Here is a 9,316-nt window from a genome sequence, read left to right on the forward strand (position 1 = left end):
TGTAATTAAATTTGTAAAATATAGTGTTAAAAAATCTTAAAAGTAGCAAGACAAAAGAAATCCTTAACTTATAAAAGAAAACCCATAAAGCTAGTTGGAGATTTCTCAACAGATACTTGACAAACCAAAAGGGAGTGGCATGATATATTGAGAGTGGTGAGTAGTGAAAATCTAGAGCCAAGGATATTCTATCCAGCAAGGCTCTCATTCAGAACAGGAGAGATAGTTTCCCAGGCAAACAAAAATTAAAGGAGCTTGTGACCACTAAACCAGCCTTGTAAGAAATATTAAAGGGGATCTTTTGAGTGCAAAGGAGAGACCAAAAGTGACAAAGACAAGAAAGGATCAGAAAAAAATCTCCAAAAACAACAACAAAACAAGTAATAAAATGGTAATAAATATATTTCTATCAATAATTACTTTCAATGTAAATGGACTAACTGCTCCAATCAAAAGACATAGTGCTAAAATGGGTTAAAAAAAGAAAAAAAAAAAAAAACCAAGACACATCTATATGCTGCCTACAAGAGACTCATTTTAGACCTAAAGACACCTGCAGATTGAAAGTGAAGGGGTGGAAAAACATTTATCACACAAATAGATGTCAAAAGAAACTCAAAGTAGCAATGCTTATATCGGACAAACTAGACTTTTTTGTTCTTGTACTGTTTTTATCCTGCTTTGGTATCAGTGTAATACTGGCCTCAAGGAATGATTTTGAATGTGTTCCCTCTATTCCATTATTTGTAAGATTTTGATAAAGCTTGTCATTATTTTTTTTAATGTTTGGTAGAATTCAGCAGTGAAACCATGTGGTCTTGGGCTTTTCTGTGCTGGGAGATTTTTTTTAATTTAAATTCAATTCACCAACTGATAGCACATCATTAGTTTTCAGATGTAGTGTTCAGTACTTTATCATTTTCATGTAATACCCAGTCCTAGGAGATTTTTTATTCCTAATTCAACTTTCATTCTTACTATTGGTCTAAGAAGATTTCCTACTTCTTGGATTTAAGATTCATGACTCAATCTTGGTAACTTGTGCATTTTTAGGAATTATCTGGGTTTTTCCTTTAAGTTATCTGATGTGTTAGTATATAATCGTTTAATGTGTTATCACACTATGTATTCCTGTGGTTATCTGTTCTATTATTTTCTCCTCCATTTCTCGTTTTGGGTTTTGAGTCTTCTTTCTTTTTTCCTTAGTTAATGTAGTCAAAGCATTGCTAATTTTGTTTATTTTTTCGGAAAAAAATTGTCATTACTTTCAATGATATTGTTTATTCTGGTCTCTATTTCTGATTTTCTTTGTTATTTCCTTCCTCCACTAAATTTCAGCTAAGTTTCTTCTTTTTCTAGTTCCTTGTAATGTTATTTGAACTTTTTTTTTTAATACAAGCATTTATAGCATAAATTTCACTGTAACATCTGCTGCTTTTGCTGCATCCCGTAGGTTTTGGAATATTGTGTTTTCTTTTCTTTTCTTTTTTTTTTTTTTTTGAGACATATTTTGATTTGCCATTTGACTTATTTGGCTTATTGCTTGTACAGTAGTATGTTATTTAATATTTATAAATCAAATATTTAATATTTACATTGTAGATTTTCCAGCTTTGTTTTATTGTTGATCTTTAGTTTTATACCATTGTGGTTGGAAAATATACTTGTTACATTTCAGTCTTCTTAAATTTGTAATATTTTGTTATGTCTCTTTTTATGTGATTTAAGCAGGGGATTCTTCTGTGTATACTTGAAGAAAATGTGCATTCTATTTTTCTTGGAAGGATTGTTTTATATGTATCTTTGAGAATTGTGTATTCTGAGTATGCTTCAAGTAAAAAATGTTCTTGTTGGGAAAAAAATAACTTTAACTGAGGGTACTCATTTAAAATAAAGCATATCAGAGGGAAAGTGGGTGGGGGGATGGGTAAAATAAGTGAAGGGGATTAAGAGTATACTCAGTACCTGATGAGCACTGAGTAATGACGTGTAGAATTGTTGAATCATTATATTGTACACCTGAAGCTAATATAACACTGTATGTTAACTATACTGAAATTAAAATTAAAAACTTAATATATTTTTTTAGTTTTTTAAAAAGTAAATGCACAGAAAAATTATACCATGCAAATAGTAACCATAAGAAGAGTGCAGTGGAATTACTAGATAAAACAATTCAAGACAAAGATCATTATCAATGATAAAGACATTTTATAATGATAAAGGAATCTGTTTATTAGGAAGTGATAACAGTCATAAATGTGTGTAAGCCTAATAACAGAGTTTTAAATTATATTAATTAAAAATTGATAGAAATAAATGGAGAAATAGTCAATTCTATAACTATAGTTTGAGATCTTCATATGTCTTTCTTAGAAACTGATAGAACAACTAGATAAAAAAATGATGACATAAAGTATCAGAACATTAAAAAAATAAAATAAAAAATAAAAATATAACCACAATACCATTTCACACCTAAAATAAATAATTCCTTACTATCATCCTTTTTTAAAATTTTTTTCTTTATTTTAAAGAGAGAGCCAACATGTCTGCATGAGCAGGGGGAGGGGCAGGGGGGAAAGCAGAGAGACAAGCAGACTCCATGCTGAGCTTAGAACCGCAGGTGGGGCTCAATCTCACAATCTGAGCCGAAATCAAGAGCCGGATGCTTAACCGACTGAGCTACCCAGGCACCCCTACTATCATCTTTTTGAACCTGACCTTCCACGAGCTAGTGGACAAAGAATTTACCCAGTTTTAAAACTTTTATTCTGCAACTTAAAATCCTATCAATGGTTGAAGTAAAACATTAACATAAATTAAATCCAACAGATTCCAGACAAAAAGTACAGTACATAAGAAAAGAGTTTTATATCAGATGCACCTTTATTAATAAAGGGTGGTTGATTCTGGACCATCCAGAAAAGCAGCTATAGTTATCTATATTCAATATAATGCTAAGAAAGAAAAGATCCTAGTGAGAAAACTATCCCAGGAATAATCCATGACTGTTGCACCTTGGTAATTCTACAACATGTGCAGAGACTCTCCTATATGGACTTGACATGGCCAAAGAGAAGTGCTGTTTGGTTTAGGAGACAATATCATGGAGAGAAAGGTAGTAGAAAGTTTTCCAGGCCTGGCTCAACAAATTCATCATCTCCTAACAATTTCAGATAACATGAAATGCTGCCTTCAAAGCAAACATGTAAAGTATTGCCAGTGAATCTAAAATCTAGAATTGGGAACTGCCAAGTCTTGGAATTAAACATGTAAATATATTTCTTCACCATGAAGCTAGTGACTGTGAAAACTAAAGGAAAATGCTGGAGAAACTGACCATGACTATTGATTTATAGGTCCTGGTTTTCTCCCCTATGATTTAAAATGTGTTTTTAAAAGAAAAATGGAATGTATGACAAAGACTTGGAAGAACACATTTTGTGGGAGACTCACCTGCATGACTAAAAAAATAATGAGGAGACAGGGTGCTTGAAAGTGAAGTTTATAGGTGACAGAATTCTTTCAATGAAATCATAAAACAGTAATCTACGAAAGACCACTAAATGATATAACATAGAAGACTGAGCTACTTGAAGTTTGAGACAAGACATTCATTTTTATGTCCCTTGTATCTTATAAAGCACTTGAACCAGGTAAATGTTTGTGTCAGTGAGGACTAGATACAGCTGCAAATAACTGAAGAAACAAAAATATTAAGACATGACTTTCTCAGTTATAAGAAAGAAGTCTGGAGGTGGGCACCTGAGAGGTCACATGAGAGCTCTACAATGTTATCATGGATCCAAACTTGTCCATCTCACTGCTCTACTATCCTTACCATAATCCTTGTACTCATGGTCCATACTGGCTGCTGGAGCACCAGCCATTGCATCCACATTCCAAGCAGCAAGATGAAGGAAAAAGAAGTTTGGGCTGCTCCTTCTTAGGAAATCTTTAGGAACACTCACATATCCCTGAGTAGAACATATTCACTTGGCCACACCTATATGCAAGAAAGGTTGGGAAATATAATGTTTTACCTGAGGCCATGTGCTAAACTAAAGGAAAAGGGGGAAATTTGGGAAGTGACTCTTAGTTTTTGTCATGGAACTCAATATAGATCTTCATTCTATATCAATAGTGATGGAGAAAATTATCAGATCCAACTACAATAATATTAGAATAGTAACTATTATTTACTGGGTTTAAATAATGTGCCAAGCACTATGCTAGATGCTTTAGATCATCTTGGGTAATGAACACCACAGCCATGAGGGTATAAATATAATTAGCCTGATTTTACAGATGAGAAAACTGAGTCTCAGAGAAGTTGAGCAACTTGTTGAAGGTCACACAGCTACTGAATGGAAGAGCCATGATGTAAACCCAGGTCTACCTAGTTCCAAAGTCTGTTCTGTAAAAAAAAAAAAAAAAAAAAAAATCCTGTTCCTTGATGTGGTCCATGTACCAGCAGCCTCAGAATTACCTGGAAGCTTGCCCAAAAGAAAGGCGAATGAAGAAAAGAATTTTGGACCCCACCCCAAACTGCCAGATGCAAATCGGCAATTTCACAAGTTCCCAAGTTGTAAGCCTATTAAAGTTGGACAAGCATCACTCTCTGCCATTCCACCATGAATATATCAGACCTCACTTTTGCCTCCTTTTTGGGGAAAGAATTTCAGTCTGTTATTTTTCAATGTGAGTTTATATTATGTTAATTCCTCACATAGGATTAGCAGATGCGGAAATAATTTCCAAATTACATGGAAGTTACATTAGTTCAGGTATGATTCCTTTCCCCGGCACATTAACTTTTTGCCACCATCAAGTTAAAGCAAAGCACATTAACACAGCTGAGGCCATGGAGGACATGGGACCATACATGATGCCCATTCACTTCGAGTCAGCTCTTGGCTCAGTTTAGCCACAAGCTATGTCTCTGAAGTGCTTACTGCTAGAGTTTCGTTTATCTCTGTGCATTTTGCCCCTGCTCATAACTCAGCAGCTTCTACCTTCCCTTACATCTCTTCCAACAATCCACCTTCACTTTCTTTTTAGGAAAAGTTCTATATTTAGTGCATGACTTCATGATTAATGGTAATTTAACATGTCTTTTTTAAGTTTGCAAGGATATTTCATTAAGATGTTAATATTTTTGTTAGTTGTATAGAATTTAAGAGATCTACCCAACCTTATTTTCTTTCAAATTGCCCTACTATTTTTAGTAAGCAGTTTTGCAGAATGAAAGGAACAAAGTATATCATGTTACAACAACAAAAACACCTGCATTCTGCAATGGCTAGAGGAAACAGTATCCATTTGCTTTTGAATAAACACCCAGTCTCAAAGTTGCAGCACGATGCACAGAAGAGATGATGGGCTTGAAAACAGAAGAAATGCATCAAAATAATCACTGACAAAAACTCCCAGCTTAAGAGTTAAAACTGCTCTCAGCATTGAAATGTAGTTAGCATGATGAAACTTTCTGAGAAAAGTCTAAGTAATTGGCATAGACCCTGACCCAGCTTCTGCGTCTGCAGCATTCCCTGGTTTCAACCTTAATCCTTGACAAATTTACAGTCCCACCTGGCCCATAGACCTGCTGATCCCTGGGCCTGTTCTGGCCCCTTGTGATTCTTCTTTGCTGACACTACCTGCCTGAACAGACCTTTAGGACACCTGGACGGAGATATTTGCAGCCCCTCTCCAGAGCACAATACTGACTCAAACCCACATGCCCAAAGCTGAGCATGTGGCTATGAATAGGATCTACCATTTCTGTGATTTACAAAACCCTCTCTCAAACCCCATTACCAGTCATTTACTTAATATCTAAGCATATTAAGAATTGGTATTTCAATGTTTTGTCCTTAATCTGTCTGCTTTTTATATAACTTCTTTGTCTGATTATAACATTTTTGGCTAGGATTATTGTCCTTAAAATGCATTTCCTTTTTGATCAAGATTACAGTCTGTTCTAGAGAGAAAAAGGATATTGTTGACAAGAAAAGCCAAAATCTACAATTGTTTTTTCACTTTCTGTCCATTTCTCTGCCTAGCCCCACATCATAAAGAGGTTATCTGCTCTTTCTGGATTTTCCTTAATGAGGTTTAGAAGTCTCATGCAACAAATATTTTATACTTTGATTTTTCTTTATTTGAAGAGTTTTTTTAAATTATGGGGCAAAATATTCGATACTAACCCATTACTAATGTTGAAATACTCCTGAAAATCTATCCATTTGCCTAATTTCTCTCCAAATGCAATGCCTCCTACTTAATATATATACAAATAATATATAATTCTCTTTTTAAAATTTGGCAATTCAGAGGAACAAGTCTACAACATTGTGTGTCAATCTTGAGTAACTCTGCCACTATCAGGTGGTCATCTTTTTCTGTAACAGTTTTTATTTCACGTTAAGTCTCAGTTGTGTGTGTGTACATGGGTGTGTGCATGTCATTGTGAAATAAGACAGAAAGAAGACAGCTGCTTTCATAAACATACTCAGGATGGTGGCAGCATCTAGTTCTTCAGACAGTGACTGTCCCAAATCAGAGAATTTATCAACTAAGTAGTCAGAAAAGAAACGCCGACCATTTTCAACTAAAGGAAGATTAAAGCTATAATTTTTTTAAAGATTTTATTTATTTATGTGACAGAGAGACAGCCAGCGAGAGAGGGAACACAGCAGGGGAGTGGGAGAGGAAGAATCAGGCTCCCAGCGGAGGAGCCCGATGTGGGACTCGATCCCAGAACGCCAGGATCACGCCCTGAGCCAAAGGCAGACGCTTAACAACTGTGCTACCCAGGCGCCCCCTTAAAGCTATAATTTAAATCAGTCCTGTCATGGTTTTAGTCAAACAAATTTACAATTATTAAAATTAACATATGCAGATTCATCAAATAAGTATTTCCAGGTAAAGGAGATGTTCACTACAGCTAACTTCTGTAACAAGAAAGGCTAACTTGACATTTTAGTACAAGGAGATGAATGAGTATGTTGATAGGATGGGACTTTAAGCCATAACAGAACATATACCTTGTTCAAAAGAATCAAATCCAGGGGTGGCACAGAGGTTAAGCGTCTGCCTTCGGCTCAGGGCGTGATCCCGGCGTGATGGGATCGAGCCCCACATCAGGCTCCTCCGCTGGGAGCCTGCTTCTTCCTCTCCCACTCCCCCTGCTTGTGTTCCCTCTCTCGCTGGCTGTCTCTATCTCTGTCGAATAAATAAATAAAATCTTAAAAAAAATCAAATCCAGCAGATTTAGGCAGCTAGGGCTGTATGTGAAAAAACTATATAAAATCCACGAAAGGGAAGGTGGACTTGGGTGGAGATCTGATAGGAATAAAAATAGTTCCAGAGAAAAGAAGTGATAGTACCTTGGGAATTCAGTACTGGAGGGAGAGAGGGAGAGGAAGAGAGAAAGAGGGAGAGAAAAAAGAGGAGAGAGGGGGAGAGGGAGATAAATTTTTAAATAAGGATCACAAAATGGGCATAGAGCAAGTATAGTTAAGAGGGATATTTAACACATCCAGGTATTTTCAATGTTCTTAAAAGTTGGATATCTGATAAATATTTGCCCTACCTTGCTGGCTATTCCATTGCTAAGAAAGTAGAAAGAACAAGAATAATAGCCATAATTTACTGAGTAATTACTCAGTTCCAAGCATTATGCTGTGTACTTTCTATACATGATCTCATTTAATTCTTTCAAAAATCATGAAATTATCCCCATCCGGGCAGTAATTGGCAGGGCCATCTTGTAAAGCCCTGAAATTTTGGGTGCGGAGGGAGATCTATTTTGTAGTAATAGCATTACCCTAAATAATACAGAGGATCAGGAAAGACTCTGTTGAGGAAGTGACTGTGGAACTAAGATGTGGAAGATTAAGAATTAGACCAAGGGGAGGGGATGGACATGCAAGACTGTTTTAAGCACAGGGAACAGCCAGTGCAAAAATCTGGAAGCAGAAGTGCTCACAGTGCATTTGATGATTTAAAAAGTGAAGTGACTGGAGCACAGTAAGAAAGCAAGGGAACAGGCAGCAGAGGAAGCTAGAGCAGGAGGCAGGGGCCTCATCAAGTATTCTGGGTAATAGCCTAAAAGCTATAGAAGAGTTTTTAGAAGGGGAGGGGAGTGATTAGACATGTGTTTTGCAAAGGTTCTTTAGGCTGCATTGCCGGGAAGTGATTAATTGAAAGAAGTCAAGAGTGGAAGTGGAGAGACCAGTTAAGGAGGCTACTGAGAGAATGGAAACATGATGGTGGGATAGACAACAAACAAAACAAAACTAACCTTCGTATAATCCTCCTCCATCTGCTCTGTCTCAGTGTATGGTTCCCCAATCCTGTCCATCTAATCCTTGCAAGTCAGTCCCAAACCAGAGGAATTATCTTTGCAACTCCCTCTACCACAACCTCCTAGGGAATCAGTTGCCAATTCCTGTTGGTTTTATTACCTTTAAAAAAACCCACAAACGAATACAAATTACACCTGGACATTTACTCTAGTCCTCTCCAATATGCCTGGATGGTCTTTCTAAAATGAAGAAGCCTCCGTTAGTGTCCAGACACATGACTTTTTTTTTTCCTCTATCCTTATCTTGTTGTCTACTGCCATGGGACTTTTGCACATGCTGTTTTCTCTTCTTGGCAACTCAACCTCCACATCCCAGCTCCACATCAATTCCTCCAGGAAGACCTTCACTTCCACTCCCAACTTCCCTACTTTTGGGTCTCCTTGTACATTCGCCTTTGTGTGTGTGTGTGTGTGTGTGTGTGTGTGTGTCACAAGTATTTCTAAAGATTCCTCCCTAGATATACCAAAAACTTCATGAAGGCAGGTACTGTCTCTTTCGTATGCATCATTATGCCCCAGACCTTAGCTATCACAATATATGGTTCGGAGAAGACCATCTATAAATATAGGTTGACTCAACGAACCCCTAGATTTTATGGAGCTTGTTTAAGGTTTTCATGTTACCTTCGTCACTACGGAAACATTAAAATGATTTTTTGTGTCATGGCAAACAAAGCTGCACAACAACAACTATTCCCTCTAAAACAAGCATAAGAATAACGGTAAACCCAGATATTCACGCCACCACCAAGCACTGCGCGTGCGCTCTCTGCCAGGTCCGCAACGCGTGAAGACCCTCTAGCAAGAGAATCACCTCTGCGCTTGCTCAGTTCGGGGGCTGCACAACCAGAGGGCGGGGTCCAAAGAAAAGGAAATGGTCACTGCGCCTGCGTCGCTGCTTCTAGGGCTTAGGCAGGCTGCGCAGGCGCATAGATACCATTTTGA

Source organism: Ursus americanus, chromosome 9, assembly GCF_024610735.1.
Source record: "Ursus americanus isolate L20-20 chromosome 9, mUrsAme1.1.p, whole genome shotgun sequence".
Classification (NCBI taxonomy): domain Eukaryota; kingdom Metazoa; phylum Chordata; class Mammalia; order Carnivora; family Ursidae; genus Ursus; species Ursus americanus.